Genomic DNA, 24529 nt, shown 5'->3' with positions numbered 1-24529 from the left:
GTCTCAGTGGCCAGTTCTTTGATCACCTTCCCTTGGCGAGGTGGCCTAACTAGGCCACAGAGAAAGAGGATCCAGACAGTCCTGAGGAGACCTGATAGGCTAGAGTCAGATAGTAGTGGAGGAGGACATTCCCTACCAAAGGACAAGGCGAGGGACATGGAATTGGGGAGTGGGAGGGAATGTGAGACTGGTAGGAGATAAGAGAGGAGGCTGCAGTCTGAAGAAATAATTCCTTAGGCATTTTAGGGTTTTCCTTCCAGTTAAGTGAGAGTGATGACATTAATACAGCACCTGAAATCCTTATGAATGAAAACTGCTTGTCATTCCAGTGGATCTCCAGATTAATAATGATACTCTTTAACACAGAATTTTCCTCTCATATAATTTTTTATATACTCATCCAAGATCAGCATGTATATCATAAGACCACCAGATTTTTTAAAAATTAAGACAAGCAAGCCAAACAAAAAAACTAACAAACAACAACAACAAAAAAACACCTCATTTATGCCTAGTTTACACTTGCCATCCCTGTTACTCTATTTGTGTTTAATTTTATAAAACACTGTCACATTTGAATGAACCAATGAGGATGGGGCAAAAGGCTGTTTTTATTATTAATCCAGGTCCAACAGTAGGGCTCCATATGAATAAAGTCTCTCTTCTTTTTTTAAATTTTACTGTTGCATTCTTTTAATTCTTCAAATTCAGTTAAGAAAACTTACTTACACGAGGATAAACCTGAATGTAGACATATTTGCTTAGCTATGAATAATACAAAATATTTCACATCGGCATCCACAGGAAATAATTTGACTATGCTAGTTTTAGTTAAAAGCATTTTTATAGATTAAAAAAAAATAAATGATAGGAGAAAAATTTCAATATTTGCATATAATTTTCTGATTAAAAAGGCAAATAATATTATCTCATCACAAGTAAAATTTACATTTATAAAATAGTTAAGAAAACTTAATGCTTATTAAAAGCATAAAGATTGCCTTCTTTTAATTTTACATTTATGTCTTAAAAAGTCTGTTTGAAATATTATTTTTAGACTATGTCATTTTAATAACATAACTGAAAGTTCCATTTATTTTTATTGTTTCCAAATGAACAAAGTTTTACTATACAAAATTTAATAGTTATGCTTATTATATTTAGGCATGTTTATACTTATGTGTGTTATGGTTATATTAATACATAATTAATATTATGTATGTCATGGTTTCCAGGTAAGCTCTAAAAGAATTTTCCGTAATGAAAAAGAGCATGAGGACTAGCCACAGGATTATCACCATGGATTGCTGCAGCCATGAATCATCTGAAGGAATGGGCGGGCATGGGAGCGTTAGCAGGCCTTCTGGTGTTGGTCTCCTTGGTTTGCCTGTGGTATATATGCAAGATTAGAGTCTCACAACAGTGTGATGCAGCCATGATCATTCAGGCCTTTACAGCCATTGAAGCAGGACATTCTCCCCAAGCATGGTTGGCTACCATAAAAAGCTAAAATGATACGCTCAGGATGCGAGGCTAAGCACTGCACTCAGGGTCAGCCGCTTTCGACCCAGAGAAGAGCATGTCTGATTGCATGCGGGTTGTTGCCCCAGGTCCCGGTCTGAGGCTCTTTGGGTGGATGACACCTAAATGAACATCTGTACAAAGTCCCAATTTATTTCTAATATCAGAGATCAGACCTCTACTCTTGCCTGATGCGTCTAAAACAAAAAGGGGGAACTGTAGAGAGCTGCAGAATGCCTCACCTTAAAGATGGAGCTGGTTTCCGCCTTCCACCTTCCCGATGGTGAGTGCTCTCTATCACGAACAACTCCACATTTGGCTAAGGCCGAGGATCTGGCTTGCTTCCATGTATGTGGACCTATCTGCATTGCCCACGTGGCACGCCTGGGTTGGCTACCCAGAGGCTATTTAAGCTGTGGGCTGGCTTTCCCCAGGGTCCGAGGATTGTTCAAGGTTCCTGAATAAACTGCATTGAAAAAAAAAAAAAGGAAAAAAAAAGAAAAAGAGCATGGTATTAAGGACAAAATGTGTTTCAATCCATACCGTAACAATGTTTATGCAGATATTAAAGGATTGATCCCTGTGTCAATGATGATTTTAAAATGCCATCAAAACTGTTTATTCTATAGTAAAATTGAAAGTATCTTCATAGATATTTATAAACATATCCTTGAATGCAGTTTGGGTTTAATTTTGATTTTCAAAAGCAGCTGTTAGAAAAAAAAATGTTAAAGATTTCTCTATGTTTACTATAGCCCCAGATACCTGTAAAAGCATACTTAACGCTTGATATGCACTGATACAATAGAGCTGCATAGGTATAAAACAATGATTTTGTATTTTCTTTTTGCTTTATAATGCAGATCATTTTGGAGATTATAGATTTTTCTATTGTATACTTTTCTTTCTACTTTCAAACACGTCAGCAATATAGATGTATAAAAAGTGAACCAGAGAAAATGAGTTCATGCTTACATTATTTTTATTTATTGATAAATACTTGAAGTTGTCTTTTCTAAGAAATATTCACAGGCATTTATAAGAATATAAAGAACAAACTTATTATATTTGAGCTGATAGAAATGAATAATATTTTAAATAAGTATGTAAGAACTATTTAACTCTTCCAGGGGCCATAAAACTCTTTGACCTTTTACAGATTTAAACAAAACTAAAATACACAATAATATCTTATACAAATAACATTATATATTTATGTAGAGTAATGGTCAAATTATAATTGTTCAATAAATGCTTTTATAATTTATTTATATTCACAAATGACTATGCATCTCCACATGTCCTAAAGTAACTACAATAATCAAACACTTCACTGAAAAACAAGACAAATGAGATAAATTTTCAACAATATTTTATTCTGTGTAGACTATTAATAGCAATATTTCTTATACTTAGTTTTTGTGCATTTTCAAAGTTAAACATATACAGAGCCATGCGCTATTACAAACTGAATTCGTTGACATTGAAAGTTAGCCACAAACTTTGTGTGTATTAGATTAATATTGTGTCTTAAGAAAAGCTGAAATGTAAAGCATAGAAAAGCCTACCCGGTGAAATGTATGAAAATTTACAGATTATCTAAAATGCTAGGAGTTAATTTTGGACTTGCTTTCCTGAGATGTCAGCTTGATTAAATTTGGAGTTTAGAGATGAATTGGCCCAAATTCATTAGTGTTCCCTGGGTGCAGATGTTGGTCAAGGTCAAGTGAAGCACATTGACTGTAATGTTAGAGAGGTGGGGGAAGGGATTCTCAAGAAGGGAGACTCTTAAAAGGTCTGGGGTTACAGCAAGAAACTTTGATACTTTTTAACTTAATAAATCTTGACAGCCTAATCATGGCTAAGCCTTTGCAGCGTTATTGGTACAGATGGCAAAGCTAGACATATTTAAAGAGATCTCAGGAGCGAGTGTAGGAGAAGCTTTGAATCCAAATGCAGCACTGGGCTCCAGGAGAAAGAGAAAGAAAAGAGGATAAAAAGCTACATGGCATTTCCATCTCCTGACATCTCCAACAGCCTCAGATACAAAATATGATAAGGCTCCTGCTGAGCTAATAAGCCCAACAAATGTCTGTGTCCGTGAAGTAGATGAAGTGGGATCAAGCAGAGGGGCTGCTGTATGAAAATAAGCCAGCGCCCAGGGTATAATGGCACTAGAGAAAGCTCCAAGGTCAGACTGATGACAGAGACACCAGTTAAGTGGAGACCCCATCAGTGAGGAAGATTTGCCTGCTTGGTCCAAGACATAACCATTAAAATGAAATGAAGTATCTATTCAAAGGAGGAAGAACAGAAGGAGAAAGAAATTCTGTGTAGGGATTGTGTGTTCGTGTGTGTGTCTGTGTGTTTGTGTGTGTTTATTTTCAGGCAGCCTATAAGAATTTGGCTGAGAAGAGACTTGAAATTGCACATGCATTTCACAGTGTCCAAGCATCTGTTAATCTATGGTGAGTTCAGTGAGTTCACAGTCTGCACTAATTAACATTTGTATAAAGCTGTCTATCTGTAAGGACACAGTAATGACCATTTCCTTACAATCCACAAGTTTTCCAAAAGAAACAGATTGCTGAAATAGAAATGATTCCTCAGATTTCTTCCTTTCTCTGTTTACTGTTGGATAGGAAATCGTCTCACTTATTTTTGTTGTTAGCTGACATATATTTGAGCAGAATAAATTGATTGAAGGTAAAATTGTACAATTTACAACAGCAGTACTGGCATGTGTATCATTAAAGTCAGCCTTGGTGCCTGGATTCTGATACCATGTATTATCTTGGATGATGAACGTCATGGTTTTCTCAGCACAGCCTTGTGTTTCCTTCTGAAAATCCTCTGGCCGTGGATATTCCCTCAGTGGTAAGTATACTCCCATGCTCAAACTAGTACATTTTAGCTAAAGCTAGTCCCAGTCAGGAGGTGTGTCTGGCTGAGTGAAAGAGGCAAAGTATGTAGGAAGAGAAGAAGATTAGTCTATAAACAGAAAAGCTAGACTCAGGGCAAGGAGCAGTCATGGTAGGATAAATCATCCAATCTGGTTGTTACTTTGATCAAATTAGCTTCATTATTTCTAAAACTCTCTACTCCATCTTGAAGCCATTACCTCTTATTTACTCCCTCTGTCTCTCTGTCTTCCTCTCTGTCTCTCACACTCCCTGTCTCTCTCTCTCCTTCTCTATCTCTGTCTCTCTCCCTCACTCTCTCTCACACACATATTGATATGGTAGAACAAATAGGGTGATGCCTATATACTATAGTTCTTTATTGCTTTTCCTATAGTCTCAGAGTCCACGGTGACCTTCAAATCAGTGCTGGGAAGGCCACCTCTCTGTCCCTTTATTCTGCAACCATATTTCCAGGCCAACAGATACCCTAACTGGTTAGAATTCAAGGAAAAGACCTTTCTTCAGGCTCATAGAACTGAAACTCTGATACTTAAGAATTAATAATTAACAAACCTCTTTTTGCAACTTTAAGGAATGATTTTGCATTAATCTGTGATTTTATAGTTAAGAAATATTTAAAGCATGATTGAAACTTCAAGAGTCTATCAAACTGTAACAACATTAATTATTAACATATCAATTTCATAATATCTGTGAAACCTCATTAAAAAGGTGAAAACCACTTAAATATCATGTGAGGTGGTTGATTATACATGTAAGAGAGCTTAGAAATTCCGACATTATTACCTTGAAATGACCAATTGGTTGGATGTTAGTAATTTTCTAAGTATAAATTTAGTTTGAATTGCATGCATATACAACATCGGTTCTGCCCTTTGGATCATATTGGTGATATCGTTTTGAAACAGTCATTGACATTGGGAATACATACTTTATTACTTTGATATAAGAATGACAAAGCCAAGAGTTCCTCTTAACAGCTATAGAGATTTTTTCTTCCTTGTGGTATAATTAAAGTCTTTTAAAATATCTTTTGGGGATTTTTATATATTCAAAAGGTGATAAATACCACATTCCCTCACATTCAGGTTAGATTATTGCATAAAATGCTTAAATACCAAGAAATAAAACTGATTTTTTAAATCACAAAAGAATCCTGTTAAAACACATATTAAACGGAAAGACATGATGGGTATCATTAAAAGGAGTTTTAGAATACAGTTTCATTCACGAAGGCTTCTTTCAGGGATCTCTGATGGAGAAGGATCACCTGTATTGGCCCCATGTTAATTGCGTGCTATGTCAGTTTTCCTCTCATGTGCATAGATCTATGCAGACTTATGGCTTAGGTGAGACATCGGACTAGGCTCAACGTTCTTACACTGTTCTCAGCAAAAGAATCACTTGCTGTAAGAGAAGAAAGGAAACAGTACCTTTTATGCAAGACAAAGGGCAGACCAGTGCTGACATTACCACAAGTAGAGCTAAGATAAAGACTTTAATAATCCAAGCGTCTAATAAATAGAAAGCACCATGAAGATAGTACTATTAGCTTATTTCAGGGATGGTATAGGGAAAAGCGATAAGCAAAGGTAATAACATTAAGACTTGTGCTATACAGGTCAGGGACAATAGAAGGCATTAAGAACGCATGGAAGAAAACATGGACTTTTCTGACACGACATACATCCAGCTGAGAATTTGTTAATCTTATAGATTTTATTGTTTGCATGTTTTCTTATTTTAAAAAGCATTTTTCTTGAAGTTATCAATATTATATATTTAAGGAGTTATTATACAAAGCAATTCATTTATTATGTTCCAAGCGTCTTGTAGACAAGATGATCATAGTTCACTATCAGGCTTATCAAGTTTATTGAGTTGAATTAAGAGATTTTGAAACCTAGATGTCTAGATGTCTCTTCCAGTAGAGTTTCCAGTAAAAAAAAAAAGCATGAGGAATGTATAAATAAATTTAAGATACAGAAGGTGCAAGAAATCTGGATATATATATATATATATATATATATATATATATATGAGGTCAAATACTAGCTCTGTAACTTATTGCTTTATTAGCAACTCATTTAATGCTAGATTTTGAATTTAAAAAATGAAAAAAATAATGGTGCCAATTTTGGAAAGGTTATGAAAATATAAAATATAGGTTAGAAGCAAATTCTATTAAGGCAAAGGCCAGCCAGTAGCTCATGTCTTCAAATGAGATGATGGAAACAGAAGAAATGCATTACAAACTCTGTGAAAAAAAAAAGTTTGTCAATCATTGGTTTAATTATTTGTTGAGTTCTTCAAATATTCCATTGTTCCAACTTTTAGTTCTCAAAACAACATAATTTTTCTTAAGTTGATGAACACTTTTCATTCCTTCCTACTTATTCCTGTCTTCTTTTCTATTTCTTTCCTCAGCACAATTTATTCCTTTCACATAGATTTAGAATTACATATATGGTAGGAACATAAAATTGTTGGCTTTTCTTCTTGCTTAAGCAAATTAACAATCAGCTCTCAAACATCAGCTCTCAAGATGGGACATGAAAGACAGTGATGAATTCCACATTGTCTAAAAACACAGATGAAATGGCTGGGGATGTGGTCCAGAGGTGAAGAGCACTGGCTGCTCTTCAGGGTGCCCAGTTCCTAGCACCTACATTCCTAGCTCAGCATAGGTAACTCCAGTGGTGGGGGGATCTTAGGCCCTCTCCTGGCCTCTATCGTCACTGCATGCATGTAGAACTTGCAAACAAAGCATACATACATTAATTTAAAATAAAGGCAAAATAATTCGAACAAAATATATGAAACTTGTACTGTATTGCCTATGTATATTTCTAAGATTTCTAAGTGACAAGAAATGTAATATTAACCTTGTTATCAAACCTCACCCATAACTCAGCCTCTGAAAGAGTTTCACAAAAAAGGTGTTTCACAAAACACCCTTCCAAATGCACCTGGGCATTCACAGATGTCATTGATTTTTTTTTTTAAATCACACCTCTAATGTTCTTTGACACTATTTAATATCAGAGTAAACAATTTTGAAAATAGCTTTTAAGTTTAAGGAGACCATTAGAATAAGTATATTTTCATCCAGGAGGACTGTACTCTATGGGCAGTATTTCATTAGATACACAAGTGTGAATATGTTAAAGTAAAAAAAAAAATCAGAATAACTAACATTAATATTTTTAATTTGTATCTAATATGTGACATGACACGAAATTTAGATTCCAATTACATGTGGATATACATGAACACTATAGATTCCCCTGTCTAGAAAGGCAGTGAAATATAAACCTGATTGTCAAATTTTCTGTTATCAATCTGCCAACTAAAAATAGAGAGAGGTGCCTTTAGCTAAAGATACTGATTTCTCTTCTCCCTTTAGAGTATGGATAGTCATAAGACTCCATACTCTGCCTGTCACATTCTTACTGTGATTCAAAAAAGACTTGACTTTTCCTGGTCATATAATTTTAGTCCTCAAGGAATTCACTCCTCATTTCATCATTATCTGCACCTAAACTCCAGAAATAACTAGAGACATGTGACACACTAATAAGGAGGCAAGATTGTTGTAGAATTGCTGGACATACAACCAAAGTTTGCTACTGCCTTTACTATAGATTTCAAAATTCATTCAGCCTTGCTTATTTTTCATCTAAAATTCTTCAGGAGAAAATTCAGCATGCTTTTTAAATATGAAAAATAGATTTTTAGAAGAAAAATTAACGTTGGTTGTAGACTGAGACTTAAGTTTTTCAACCTTAGCAAACAAGAATACTCTTCATGAGGAATTAATAATTGTTTATTTTTAAAAACTATATAGAGACTTTAAAATCTTAACTTGATAGAATTTGAGAATATAAACAGCAAGATTGGGCTATAATGTCACAACAAAATAAAAGATGAAGGTTTCCAGAGGACTCAGCAAACTTAGAGTTTTTCAACATTTCTTTTTTAGGTTATCAAACGATGATACTGAGATAGTCAAAAGTTAAGTAGCAATAAGAAGAAAATCAGTAGTTTTTTGTTCTCCTGCTTTCTGCTCCTAGGGCAGTCCATGCTTGTGTTGTTTTTGTTTTGCTTTGTTTTAGCTGAGTCTTTTCTTAATTAAATGCAATGTTTCAAATAAAATGCTACATGGTGTATCAGTTTCACTTCTTATCCTATAAAATTCTGTCCCCTACTATATTTTAGGAAGATAAGGAACCAGAGTTTTCATTAATGTACTTATGGAGATATTACAAGCCACACTGCCAAGTAGAAAACTATTACTATGTTTCATTTACAATATAAATTCTTGCTATTTTGAGAATGAAATGATTTGCAATCTGCAGGCTAAGGTCCATGCAGCTTCCCATTGGTACTGTAGCACTTGGACTTTGAAATTAGCAAGCTAGCATTCCTCAGTGGCTGTGCTATTGTGATTTAGATTGCTGAGCCTTGATAGGGTCATCACATCTGAGCAAATGTACAAGTTGGTAACACTTTTAAGGAATAAGAAGAAACAGCATGAATATCTGTCTGCCTATATCCCCTCCCACTTTGTTCCTCATATCAGAACAATGTAGAGGCTGAGACTGGAACTGTCAACACAGGTTAAGCAAGAACTGAGGCTCAAGATGACTAAGATTTAGTCAACTGCACCTAGCAGCAAGGAACATTCAGACATTTTAATTTCAAGCCAAGGGTTTTGTTCAGTTTAATTGTCAATATAATGCTAGTTCCAAACTTAAATCACAGAAACCAATGTATGAAAAATGATTTTGTTTCTTAATTTGGTCAGTAGTAGATTATAAATTCTTTTCATCTCAAGTTTTATAAAAAGGCTAAAAGGTAATCTAAATAAATGAAAGTTGGTATAAAGGCTTCATATTTCTTAAACTCTCAAAGTGGCATGGATTAGCTGTCATATATATATATACATATATATACATACATATTTAAAGTTTTTCTAGGAGACATGAATTTGATATAGCATGTCATTGCACTATTTTTAGTATAAATAGATTATTGGGCTAGATGTCTTTGGTTAAAATAAAATACCTGTTACAGGTATAGGGAATACTAAAATCTCAAACATTATTGATGGGATTACAAGACTATTATTTTGACTTTAGTATTTTTTAAAACCTCACTCCTGTTAATATCTATGTGAAATGAATGTTAGAGAAATGTGGATATCCTTTAAAAGCTATCCAATCTTTTTTACTATCACTTTTAGTACCTAACTTGGACTTTTCTCTTTTGCAGAATTCACTAATTCATGTAAATTTTGGTAACACAGTATCCTATTTCCTCCAAGAATCTATTTCACTGTCGTACTAACTAAGCAGCTTTTCCCATGCTACCAGCATGTAAAAGTGAAATTAGAAAACTAGTAAATCACAGACCTGAGATTCAAAAGTAGAACTTTTAACTCTAAGTCTTGGGAGCTTTAATTTTAATATAATCATTTTGTCATAGATATTACATTTGAAGAAATGGAATCAAACTTGTGAAGCAGTATTAAATCATACACTCAAATACACAAGCCAGAAAGAATTAATCACCACATGAAATATTACCATATTCCCTGCTACATTTTGGTCACTGGTAGCCTGTGGGCTGGAGACATTACCCTAAAGCCTGACATTTTTTGTTAATGTGCCTTTGAGGTTAGATAGCTCCAATGAGGAGCCTTCAAGACTACCGGGGGGGGGGGGGAAACTTTGTCTTTGAGTTTTGAGTGTCAGGAAGTTCTTTCTTCACATTTTTGCCGACATATTAATTCTTGTAATATCCAGTGTGTGGTCAGTGCTTGTTCGGAGACCAACTGAATCTCACGTAAGTATCACTTTAAATATTTGAAATAATTCTTGACTTTCCATTAACATTTTTCCACCTAATTGCCTCCAATCTTTCTAGGGATCTTATGACAGATTTAAACATTTTCTCTCATCCCCTTCTCCTGCTCTGAATTATTTTTATGTGTGGCATATTCCTTTATGAGTGTAGCACATGTGTTAGGAAAGATTCACTAGGGTTTCACAGAGCACAACTGTCTTAGCCCAGTCACTATTCCACATATAAGAAGAATTTATGAAAAGCAAAACAAGAGCATTGTGACTTGGCAGTCTGTCCTCTACACAGCCAACTCTCCCTGTCCTCTCGCCTTCTCTTTGCTAACACAGCAATAACTCATTCCCTCTTTCTCAGACCTCCATTGTAATGGCCATGTTGTAGACTTCCTCAGTGCTGAAAACTGAATCACTGTTGAAGCCTCAAAATTAAACATCTCACTTTAGTCACCACATCCAGTCATTACCAACTTTCTCTAATGGGTCTGGAAGTGACCTGAGACATTAGCCCTATCACTTTCACAATCCACAAGTCTACATTCTTTTCCTCATTGTTCTGTATGTAGTCCACAGCCTGTCATTTAACCATCTGATCACAGTGTCTTCATCTTCCTTCTTGTTTTCTCTCATAATCTTTCTGCAGAAAATGTTAACAGCTGAAGCACGGTATCATTTTCCCAACTGCTGGCAAACAATTACGTGATGTTCTTTACTTTAAATCCATCGTTAAATAACTCAACTGGTTATATGATCCTTTTACATATTAATTCCATGATTCTCCAGGAGTCAGTTCTTATATTCATCGCATGATTTAAGATAACTCTTTCATTCCTCATCTTCTTTTTCCCCAAACTTGATGCAAAATTTCCACTCTTGCAGAGTGGCAGCATTGCTTCCTTCCTTCTCACTACTTGTCATCTAAACCTGAGAGCAAGACTATTCATTCTCCATTTCTGTTTCTGATTTTCCTAAAGTGCTGTCTTATAATTAGAAAATGCAGTTATCAAACCTTTATTTCTGTTGAAACCATGTGAGCAAGATTTTTAGATTTCTCATAAAAAGTCAAGGCGATCCTTGATACTACAGCAATTTCCTGATGTGGCCCAGATGTTTTTGTTCCCTATACAGAAAATTCTATAATTGACTCATTTCCACACTTCTCATTTGCTATTCTATTCTCATTGTTTTTATTTTTTATTTTTTGGTTTGTTGTTTGTTTGTTTGTTTATCAAGAGAGGGCTTCTCTGTGTGGCCTTACCTGTATTGGACTCACTGTAAACCAGGCTGGCCTTGAACTCACAGAGATCTGCCTGCCTGTGCCTCTCCAATTGCTGGGATTACAGGCCTGCGTACCACGCCTGGCTCTATTCTCATATTTTATATCTTTGCTATAGACTGGATCTAGTTGTCAAAATACTCATCTGTTGAGGATATGGTCCCCATCCTATCAGTGCTCAGAGATGAGACTTTGAGAAGAAATAGGTCACAAGTGTTCTAACATCATTACTAAGTTCATCTGCTTATGGATGCATAATGAACTGAATTTTGAACACTGGAGATGTAGATGGTACTTTAGAAGCAAAGGACTAGTTAATGGAAGTAGGTGCTGAGGTAGGAGGTAAAAGTATGGGGAAACAGCCAGTGGCGATAGGGAGAAAACTAAGACTCTTAAGCTCTCCCACTTCCTAGTTGCTCTGCAGGCCAGAAAGGCTGACCCTAAACATCTCCTTCTATCCCGTAGCTACTTAAGCAGCTCCAATGGCCCTGTGGAGGTAAATGAGCCTGACATGCCCCTCGCTCATTACAATTGTAGCATAATATGCCTCCCACAGCACTGAAATATAACTGTGATGGGCATAATGAAGAATACTCAGACATATTTGACAGGTATTGTGGAAATATTCAAGAAATTGCCAATAACTTTGGAGTCACAGGCAGAAGAAGAAAAATCACTGTGGTTTATAAAAATAATGTTTTTAAAAGATTATGTTACCTGTTTGAAAAATGAAATTGTGTCTTCAAATGCACTGTAGAACTGAGGGTTTATTAGACAGAAAACCACTCAGACATTTAGGCTTCATGGTGATACTGCTTTCTTTTTTTTTTTGAGGTTTTTTTATTAATTTTTATTTTTTATATTAATCACAGGTTGTTTACTTTGTATCCCAGATGTAGCCCTTTCCCTCATCCCCTCCCGATCTCACCCTCCCTCCCTCATCTCCTCCCAATCCCACCCTCTCTCCCTCATCTCCTCCCTGCTCCTTTCCTTTATGTTAGCCTAGTCATCCTCCCTTTGCAGACCAGATAAGCAAAAAGATAAATTAGCAGAAAGTGTGCCTGATCAAAACCATCTCCAGAGTAGGCATACTTCAGAAACCAGAGCCAGATAGCTGATGTGTTTAGGATTTAAATGTGGTGATACTGCTTTCACTTAACATGTACTTCTAGAATGCATTGTTAACAATAGACCAAAAAAAATTGCAGAGTCATTTGATTAAGATAAAATAGCACGAATAAAAATAATGCTATTTTAAATAAGAAATTCAGTGAACTCAGAAGCCTTAGTTATTTCCCCTTACAATCCTTTATTCCTGACAGGTAACTGGAGGACTGAGTATTTAAGTTTGTAATTTTTAGATGTCCTGTTTTCATTTGATTTCCTTACAAAGTCTACAGTAAGAAATAATACCGCAGACATCATATGGTTTTCCCCATACAGCAAAACAACAGTGTGATCGAGAAAACTACATATTGGCTAATAAAATGTCTCTGCTAAGACATTGACACTTGGTTGAATAATGCAGACATCCATGTTCGTGTATGGGCAAACATGGGTGTAAATGCATTAAAAACTTGTACAATTTTTTTAAATTTTTTATTTAACTTTTATTAATTACACTTTATTCCTTTTGTATCCCCCCATAAGCCCCTTCCTCCTCCTCTCCCGGTCCCACCCCCCCTTTCTGCATGCATGTGCCTCCCCAAGTCCACTGATAGGGGAGGTCCTCCTCTCCTTTCTGATCTTAGTCTAACAGTTCTCATCAGAAGTGGCTACATTGTCAGGGTTCTAGGTTATCTCCATGAATAGTTCTTGGTTGGAGTATGAGTCTCTGGGAAGTTCTCTGTGTTCAAATTTCCTTGTTCTGTTGCTCTCCTTGTGGAGTTCCTGTCCTCTCCAGCTCTTACTATTTCCCATTTCTTACATAAATTCCATTCACTCTGCCCAAAAGTTGGCCATCAGGCTCAGCATCTGCTTTGACAGTCTGCATGGCAGAGGCTTTCAGAGGCCCTCTGTGGCAGGTTCCCAGGTTGTTTCCTGTTTTCTTCTTCTGGCTTTCAGAGGCCCTCTGTAGAAGGTTCCTACGTTGTTTCCTGTTTTCTTTTTCTTCTGATGTCCATCCTCTTTGCCTTTCAGGGTGGGGATTGACCGTTTTAGTTAGGGTCCTCTCTTTTGCTTAGTTTGTTTAGATGTACCGATTTTAGTGGGTTTATCCTATGTTGTATGTCTATATGAGTGAGTATATACCATGTGTGTCTTTTTGTTTCTGGGACAACTCACTCAGAATGATCCTTTCCAGGTCCCACCATTTACCTGCAAATTTCACGATTTCCTTATTTTTCATTGCTGAGTAATACTCCATTGTATAGATGCACCACAATTTCTGCATCCATTCTTCAGTTGAGGGGCATCTGGGCTGTTTCGGCTATTACAAAATAAAGCTGCTACAAACATGGTTGAGCAAATGTCCTTTTTGTGTACTTGAGCCTCTTTTGGATATATACCTAGTAGTGGTATGGCTAGATCTTGAGGAAGCGCTATTCCTAGTTGTCTAAGAAAGCGCCAGATTGATTTCCAGAGTGGTTGTACAAGTTTACATTCCCACCAGCAGTGGAGGAGGGTTCCCCTTTCTCCACAACCTCTCTAGGATGTGTTGTTACTTGAGTTTTTTATCTTGGCCATTCTGATGGGTGTAAGGTGAAATCTCAGGGTTGTTTTGATTTGCATTTCCTTAATGGCTAATGAGCATTTCTTTAAGTGCTTCTCTGCCATTCGATATTCCTCTACAGAGAATTCTCTGTTTAGCTCTGTTCCTCATTTTTTAAGTGGATTACTTGATTTGCTGCTTTTCAGCTTCTTTAGTTCTTTATATATACTGGATATGAGTCCTCTGTCAGATAAAGGGTTCGTGAAGATTCTTTCCCAATCTGTAGGCAGTCGCTTTGTTTTGATGACGGTGTCCTTTGCTTTGCAGAAGCTTTTCAGTTTCATGAGGTCCCATTTATTGATTGTTGCTCTTAGAGCCTGTGCTATTGGTGTTCTGTTCAGAAAGTTTTCTCCTGTACCAATGAGTTCTAGGGTATTCCCCAATTTTTTTCTAGTCGATTTAATGTGTCTGGCTTTATGTTGAGGTCTTTGATCCACTTGGACTTCAGTTTTGTGCAGGGTGATAAGTATGAATCTATTTTCATTTTTCCACATGTAGACATCCAGTTAGACCAGCACCATTTGTTGAAGATGCTATCTTTTTTCCGTTGTATGATTTTGGCATCTTTGTCAAAAATCAGGTGTCCATAAGTGTGTGGGTTTATTTCTAGGTCTTCTGTTTAGTTCCATTGATCCACCATTTTGTTTCTATGCCAGTACCATGCAGTTTTTGTAACTGCTGCTTCATAGTACAGCTTGAGAACTTGTACAGTTTTAGTAGTTGGATACACTTTGGGAATAAAATCTAGACTGGAGATTTGTTTCAGAACTTATGATAGCAAAAGAAGCAAATTTTGTTAAAAAAATTTGTTTTATTGTTGTGTGTGTGTGTGTGTGTGTGTGTGTGTGTGTGTATGAGAGAGAGAGACAGAGAGAGAAACCAGACATTGAACAAAGGGCTTCTTCTACGCTAAGGAACATCTCTACCATTAGATACACTCCCAGTCTCATTTTTTTTTCATCTTTTTAGTACATTTGAGTTCATTTAGCTTTCCTCAGACGTATATGTGCTAAGGGCTGCCAACTTGGGGTTGGACAACATATGTTGAACCTATATGGAACTTCATCTCTGGAGGAGAGTGATTTTCCCCTTTTCAATAGCCAGTGGCCACCTGTAACTTCACAGAGATTTTGTTGATGAAAAGATTCTTTTAATTATTTTTCAAGGAATTCTTTGGTTGAAATAAGTAGTTTGCTTTTTTAGTAGCGTTTTCCATTATTGGACTCTGAGAACAACCCATATATGTGATAATCATTACTAAAGTAGAACCCCATTGGTCACCATAGTGCTATCAAGAGGTTGATTCTGCCACTGTTCTCAAGGGGGTACAGTTGTAGGAATAATAGTCATTGTATACTGAGCAACCGGCATGTGTCAACCATCGTGAAAGAACATTATTAACATTATATGAATTTGGCCAGCACCGTTATTCTGAAAAGATGCATGGTATTTGAAAATCTATCAGATGAAAAAATAATTTCTTAGGACTTTGGTTACTTGTTTAAATTGTCCTTACAATCAGTTTCAGCATCAGGGTAAAGGCATGGGTTCCCCCACCTCACCAAGAGGCCTTTGTGCTTTCCATTACTCTATGGTCTTCTACAATTCACTCTCCACCTTGCTCTCATTCCCCCTCCCTCTCCTCTCATTCCCCCTCCCTCTCAGCATTATTTGTTTCATTCTGGTTTGGTTTTGAGATGGAGCCTCAAGCACCTCAGTTTCGCCTTGAGCTCACTACATGGCCTAAACTGGTGTTGAGTTTCTGTTGGTCTTAGTCCCTGTATCAAATGCTGGGGCTACAGGTATGCACTGCTGTACTTAATGTCCACCTTGCCTTCAAAGTCAAAGCTCATGCCCAGCTTTAGAGGAAGACTGGCCATGCATGTGAGCAAACAATAAAGAATTCATGAGGAAATGGTAAAGTGAACACAGCAGCTGAGTAAACAGCAACAAAAGGTAAGGTTCTGGAGGCTTCCCAGGTGGCTCTGAGAGTAAAGGCTCATGCGCTATCTCCACAACCCGAGTTTGACTACAGGACTCTACACACTAAGAAGAGAGGTCCTGCTCCTACAATTTGTCTTCTGACTTCCACACACTCAGTGTGACACGTGGTCATGCACACACAAACACACACACACACACACACAGGCACACATACATGCATGCACATAATGCACACATATATCCATAGACATATATGTATGCACACAATCACACAGGTACACACACATACATACATGGACAAGCAAATTCATACATGCACATGCATAGACACATGGGCAGAACCATACACATGCACATATCTATATGCACACACACATACACACACATGAGCACATACACACACATGCACAAAGACACACACACGGAGACACTCAAATGAAATGTAATGGAAAATTAATAATAAAGCAAATAAGACTTTCTGATTCTGAAGGTGTTCCTGCGGGTCAGTGTAAGGGAAGTGGAGTTTTCAACCCTGTTTTACCACCTCCCTCCACAGGTCACCAGAGGCTGGCTTACCGTCATTACTATTGCCATCTACAGACATGATTACTGAGATCTGAGCAGTGCTGATCTGGATCACTGCAGCCCTTTTATTACAGGCACTTTAAAAGATATTGGGGCAGATGTTGGATTCTTGAGAACCTAGGCTTGCCGGTGTTAAAATAGGAAACAGGGATTTTAGGAAACGCCTAAAATGTTAAGGGTTCATACAATTCACTTTTTTTCCCAGATTCTTTTTTTTCTTTATTAATTATACTTTATTCACTTTGTATCCCCCCTGTGGTTTTCTCCCTCCTCCAGTCCTAATCCCTCCCTTCCTCTACCCTCTGCATGCATGCCCCTCCCCAAGTCCACTGATAGGGGAGGTCTTCTTTTCCTTCCTTCTGATCCTAGTCTATCAGGTCTCATCAGGAGTGGCTGCATTGTCTTCTTCTGTGGCCTGGTAATGCTGCTTCTCCCTCAGGGGGAGGTAATTAAAGAGAAGGCCAATCAGTTCATGTCAGAGACAGTCCCTGTTCCTATTACAATGGAACCCACTTGGATACTGAACTGCCATGGGCTACATCTGTGCAGGGGTCTTAGGTTTTCTCCATGCATAGTCCTTGGTTGGAATAGCAGTCTCAGGAAAGACCCCTGTGCTCAGATTATTTTGGTTCTGTTGCTCTCCTTGTGGAGTTCCTGTCCTCTCCAGATCTTACTGTTTCCCACTTCTTTCCTAAGATTCCCTGCACTCTGCCCAAAGCTTTGCCCTGCAGACTATCAATGTAGATGCTGAGACTTACAATTCACTTCTAAGGCTAGAATCCAACCCTATGTGGATATCAATTACCCAATAAGTCGTAATGGCGGGTTAAAAGCATCCAAAGGGCAAAATTAACATAAAAAATAATTTTCTTCAATTGTAAGACATTTCTTCCTAAAATCACACATGCATCAGTTCACATCACCATGCTGTGGAGACAGGGGTTATTGTACAAACAGAACAGGATACAAGAGTAATGGAAATTAAGACAGACCCACAGCCCAAATCAGAGGGAAGAGTGAGATGACACAATGTTAGGGTTACAGTGCAATGTTCCTGAGGTATCTGTGTAAGGATCAGTTCACACCTGAGAATGCTAAGGGAAAAGGCAGGTAATGGAGCAACATTGTCTCCTTCCTTACCACATGTTGCTATCTGGATGTGTTGTTTGACACCCTTTTTATAAAGTGTAGGATAGACTTGATTTTGTAATTTTCGTTTGGAGGTTTGTTGCTATTGTTTCCTGTTTTGAGAGACAGGGTCTTGTCTGTAGTCCTCATTGACCTAGTACCATGTAGCTCAGGGTGGCCTCAAATTCTAACAATTGTCTCACCTGAATGTGGAGCTTACAGGGTATGACACCACTCCTGGCTAAACATGCCATGTGCTTTGCATTCCCATGTGTGGTGAGATGAAAGCCAGAACATCCTTGGGAGCTTATCATGTCATGCATAGTAAAATTCCAAGGCAACAAGAGATCCTGCCCCCCACAAAGGTGGGAAGCACCTAAGGACAACCCACAGTTGCTCTCTTCCATCCACATGCATGTTGTGAATGTACCAGGACCTACATGTGCACCCATAACCTATGAATGTGTAGTCACATACACATGCAGGAAGCTTTGATTAGTACAATGTTGCCAGAGGAATAAAAGCAAAGATATCATGACAAACACTTCTAAAAAGCTGAGCACTGTGCCCTTGGACAATTCTCCAAGGTGAAATGATAGTAGATCTAGGTCTCAGAACTGACCTGTCATCTTTCCACTACAGTATCAACGATATGAGGAGAGAGCATCAAAGTTAAAGGACTCTTCTATAGTATTATATACAAAATATATTCTTGTTCATCATTGGTTAATGGACTGTATATGTAATCAGTTAATAGAAATACGAAGAAATCAAGAGAAAACTCATTAAAATAGTTACTTATAATTAAGAAACCACTCTCACAAATACTACATCATTAGATTCTCACAACTATATTTAAATAGCAATCTCAAGCTTTTCTGTTCCCTTTTCCCTGAAAAATATCATTGTCTTTCAAATCCTGTGTTCCATTAATGAACTTAATTTTAGTCAAAGATAAGTGTTCTGAACCAGTAGTTTCCGAATCAATAATAATTTGCAGTAGAAATTTCTTTAATTACTTCTGTTTCTCTACCTGGTTAATTTAGGACTGAATTAACAACAAAATACCTTGGTACAGCATTCAACCCAAGATTCAGAGAGATGAGAGGTTCTTGGGCTAAGCTCCTTGTCAATGCTTGGGTGTCTGGTCTGCAAAGATGTACTTATGACAGTATGCCCAGATCCAGAAAGCTCCTACAGCATTTGGGCTCCGCATCTATGCTAGACTATGCTTGGAATCTCTCTTCAGTATGACTGTCTCTGCCTGACACTAGTGCAGGGGGTACAGCTTGCATACTCTCTAGGCACGGCTAACAAGAACAGCAATATCACTGAGCTCTGTGTTTAACTGAGAGATGCTGGTTCAGTGATTATGGAAAAAAAAATGAGTCTCAATATCAACTTTTGCCTTCACTGGTATAGGCACTTGTGCACATTCACTCACACACAGAGAGCATCTGCACTCGTTCAAAAACATTCACACTCAACACATGTGAACCACACACATACAAGAGATGCCAAAGGGGAAAGAATGGTATGAACTGGGATTACAACTGAGTCATTGTCTTTCCAGTTAATTTCTTTTAACACATGAGCCAAATCATCACACCTACTATTCACATATTAACCTGATTAAAATCTTAACCAATCTATAGTGTCTACAACTGATCACCGATCTGCTAGCTCCTTCCAGTCTGAACTAGGAAGTTTCTATTCAGTGGGTTCAGTTTTCTAGATTCAGGATTAATTTTATGGCACAGATTTTTACTTAATTTAGAAAGATAATCTGGACTTTTTCTACAAATAAAGAACACTGGTTTATTCTCCAAATTATATTTTTGAAGACAATTTTTAGTTGTTTTTACAAGTGAGTTTATTTACATTTACTTTCATTTCCTTATCAAGGGAAATAAAATTCTTATACCCGCATGAAATTTATCAGGTTTTTAATAATTTCCATGAAAATAGCTTTCTAAGATTATATTCTTATCAATAGTTAAATTATGTTATGTTTTTAATTGGAATCCAAGTCACAGCCTCTAACTTCCCAGAACCGTAATGGCATTGACTTAATTTAAAAGGACTCAGAGGAGCCAGATATGGAAGACTGTCACCATTATAATTTAGTTGTATGATTAAATCATAGAAAATATTGTGGAAATCTGAGGAGTGTATTAGGCTCTCTGTTATGAAGGAGCATTCATCCAGTGTGCCTGTCTTAAAAGGTATTTGAATAGACCTCCAGTTCTGTCAAAATTTGGGAAAAATAAATATTGCATTGGAAATAACAGATAATATCATGTTAAACATGCATCCGGTTAAACTAACAAACACACCAACAGCCCTTGCTGCATTGTACCAGTGGTAACTGAATAGCAGGGAGGATCTTTTCTGTACCCTAAATCATTAGACACACAAAGTGAAAACACTTAACTGAAATATTACAGTCATTTTATTTTTTATTGGAAGAAAGCTCGGTTACTTCGTTGTTGTTTCAGGGTTTGTTTTGTTTTATTTTTTCAAAATTCCTCAGAGAACAAAGAAAATCATTTTTCAGCAAACGACTACTTGTGATAGTAAAATTATACAGACCATGAAAATATTGTTTTCAGATCTGAGAAAACTATATGGAGCTTATCAAAGTTCCATGTGGTTGCAATGCAAACAGCAACTATTTATTTTTTAAATATTTAGGGAAAAAAACCTACAAAAAGGTATATTCTGTATCTCCATGTATTTTCTTCTTAATTACACAAAAACCTATGTAATCTCAAAACACAACATTTATAAAAAGACAGTATCGTTTTGGTATCAGTATGTCAATGCATCACAATATACTGAAATATATACATATATGCTCACACTGAACAATGAAAAGATATTGCTATAATGTTCCAAGTATGTTTTATCATAATTAATTCAAGGTCATTCAATATTATTTTTTAATCACACTGGATATAGAAGGCTGTTTTAGTGTCTTTACAAAGCCAATTCATAATGTTTTGTTTTAGAAAGCTGAAAAAAATATGAAGAGGAAAAGCCTGTCTTAAATTCACCAGTCACCAGAGCTTGGTAGGCGAGAATGCAGCCCTTTTATTTGATGGGATGAAAAAGCTAATAACGTATGACAGTAAAAAGGCAGGGGCTTTTAACGCTTTTCTTAACCTTACAAAAAAGGTCAGCTCTGATCTGGAAATGAGAACAGCCAACACATGGGATAGAAGGGCAAAAAGCCAAGCAGAAAGTGAGAAGGAGCTGGTGACAGACGTGCTGAGGGTGGCAGGTCCATGCTCATGGACCCCAAGACTCGAAAAGTACCTCCAGTCATCCCTCAATTAATTTCGGTTTGCTTCACAGATTCAGAGAAGAGATGGACAGGAGACTGGGAGAATTACCCAAAGCGGAAGAGGGAATGATGTGTCCTGACTTAAGCAGAGGAGGAAAGGGAGCATTCTGTAACCAGCTGGTTTATTGCTTCTAACCCAGTGGTTGATGCATGGAATATTCAAAAGCTGGTAGCTGTGCTTGTTGAGTGCCTCTCTACAGTCATCACTGACGTGGAACCTGCATTTGACATACGTGAGATTTGAGGGAGAAGAAAATTGCTGAACTCAACCTGTTAATAAGTGTTGAATCAGATTAGAACCCAGAGCTGCTGATTCCAGAAGCTTTGTCCTGCTCATACTTGGAAACAAATTCTGGAGCTTTTTACTTCTGTTAGGGGAAGTATCTAACAGTTCAGTCAACCCATCAATACGACATTGTAAAACTGAAATCAAGACACTAATTACCTGTTTTTGTTTTTGTCCTTTTAATTCCTTGAATAGGAAATGATATGTATCTTTTCTTGGGGTGAGAGCCTCCATGAAGTCATCTAAATGAACCAACATACTGTGTTGATAAAAGTAAAATTGGTCTCTGGTGTCATGGTGCTCACAGTAGGGTGAAAATTCTTGCCCTTGGCTTCTGCTAGCTAGTCACCCTGGACACGGGGCATGCTTTCTATCAGTTTCTGATTTATTGTAAAGTAGATGGAGATAAAAGTGATTCACATTTGACAGGACACTTTCAAACATTAAATCAGGAAACTAGTACATGTGAAGTACTTAGCAAGCCTCAAATAAGTTAGGTATTTGACAAATAACCTGTATAGTTACTTGTATGAATGATAAAATGAATTGGTATCATATAGAACAAATGGTTGTGGTCATCATTCTCTATGTGATTGACACAGTACTGTAAATATTATTATGACAGACACTTGGTTTCTTTTAATGAATGCATTTTAAATATTTTTCAGTTATTTATTATTTCTTGCAATATGGGGCATATGCCTGCCCCATGGCTCACATATGGAGAAAAACCAGCAATCAAATTGGTTCTCTTCACCTACCTTGTGGGTTCTAGGGATCAAACTCAGGTTCTTAGGCTTGACAGCAACTACGTTTACCTGCCGAGCCACTTCCCCAGTGAAACACACACACACACACACACACACACAATGGATTGCTAATTATTTCTTTTAGTTTTAATTTTAATATTATAACATAATTGCAACATTTCCCCTTCCCCCGTTCTCCCTCCAAACCCTCTCATACAGCTCTCCTTCCTCTCTTTCAAATCCATGCCTCTTTTTTTATTAATGCTGTTACATGCATATGTGCTTATGTATATACATAAATTCCTAAATATAGCCTGTTCATGCTGCATATTGTTACTTGCATGTATATTTTCAGGTCTGTCTTAGATAAGGTTTCTATTGCTGTGATGAAATATCATAACTAAAAAGCAAGCTAAGGTGGAGAAGGCCAATTTGGCTTATGTTTCCATATCACTGTTCATCATAAAGGGAAGTCAGGACGGGTTCTAATGGAGGACAGGCGCCGGGGGCAGGAGCTGATGCAGAGGCTGTGGAAGAGTGCTGTATAGTGGCTTGTTCCTCCCGGTTTGCTCAGCTTTCTTTCTTATAGAATCTCCCAGGGACAGCAACACCCACAATAGGCTGGGCCCTCCCCCACCAATCACTAGTTAATAAAATGTCTTATGGGTTTGCCTACCACCAGATTTTTTAATTTAATTTTTATAAATTTTTTTCAACTCTGATTGTTTTATTTTGTCACAAACTACAGAAAAAGGCCTACCTGCCTGCATAGATCCTTCAAAGATCCAGGTTCCTGAGTCTTCTGATTTAGAAGCTTGATAAGTTATTTTTTTTAATTTTTATTTTTTTTTTCACTTTTTTTTTCTTTTATTTTTTTTATCAGTTACATTTTATTAACTCTGTATCCCAGCCGTGTCCCGAGCCCTCATTCCCTCCCAGTCCCTCCCTCTCTCCCTCCCTCATCTCCACCGTGCCCCTTTCCAAGTCCACTGATGGGGGGGACCTCCTCCCCATTCATCTGATCCTGTTTTATCAGGTATCTTCAGGACTGGCTGCAAAGCCCTCCTCTGTGGCCTAACAGGACTGCTCCTCCCTTCGGGGGTGGGGAGACCAAAGAGCCAGTCATCGAGTTCCTGTTAGAAATAGTCCCTGTTCCCCTCACTTTGGGAAACCAATTGGTTACTGAGCTTCCACAGGCTACATCTGAGTGGAGGTTCTAGGTTATATCCATACATGGTCCTTGGTTGAATGTCAGTCTCAGAAAAGACCCTGTGCCCAGATATATTTGGTCCTTGTGGAGCTCCTATCCTTTCCCCATCAGACTAACTCCCCTTCTTTCTTATGATTCCCTGTACTCTGCCAAAGGTTTGGTCATGAGTCTTTGCTTTGAAAACACTGCTAGTTAGAGTCTTTCAGATGCGCTCAGTAGACTCCTGTCATACGTTCAATGCACATCCCATCTGTCTTTCTAAACGAGGATTGATCATCTTACCCCATGTCCGCTCAATTGATTATCTTTTTTAGGTGTATAGATTTCATTATGTTTATCATATCTTATAGGTCTATATAAGTGAGTATATCCCATGTTTGTCTTTCTCCTTCTGGGATATTTCACTCAGAATGATCTTTTCTAGATCCCACCATTTGCCTGCAAATTTCATGATTTCCTCCTTTTTGATTGCTGAGTAGTATTCCATTGTATAAAAATACCACAATTTCTGTACCCATTCCACCGTTGATGGACATCTGGGTTGTTTCCAGGTTCTGGCTATTACAAATAGAGCTGCTATAAACATGGTTGAGCAAGTGTCCTTTTTGTGTACTTGAACAAACTTTGGGTATATACCTAGCAGTGGTATAGCTGGGTCTGGAGGAAAATCAACAAGATAGACAAACCCTTAGCCAAACTAATTAAAAAGCAGAGAGAAACTATCCAGATCAGCAAAATCAGAAATGAAAATGGGGACATAACCACAGACATTGAGGAAATCCAAACAATTATTAGGTCATACTACAAAAGCCTATATGCCACAAAATTTGAGAATCTAAATGAAATGGATAATTTTCTTGAAAGATTCCATCTACCAAAACTAAGTCAAGATCAGGTAGAAAGACTGAATAGCCCTATATCTCCCAAGGAAATCGAAGCAGTCATTAACAGTCTCCCCTCCAAAAAAAGCCCTGGACCAGATGGCTTCA

Source organism: Meriones unguiculatus, chromosome 6 (genome assembly GCF_030254825.1).
Source record: "Meriones unguiculatus strain TT.TT164.6M chromosome 6, Bangor_MerUng_6.1, whole genome shotgun sequence".
Lineage (NCBI taxonomy): Eukaryota > Metazoa > Chordata > Mammalia > Rodentia > Muridae > Meriones > Meriones unguiculatus.
This window is presented reverse-complemented; position numbering follows the sequence as displayed.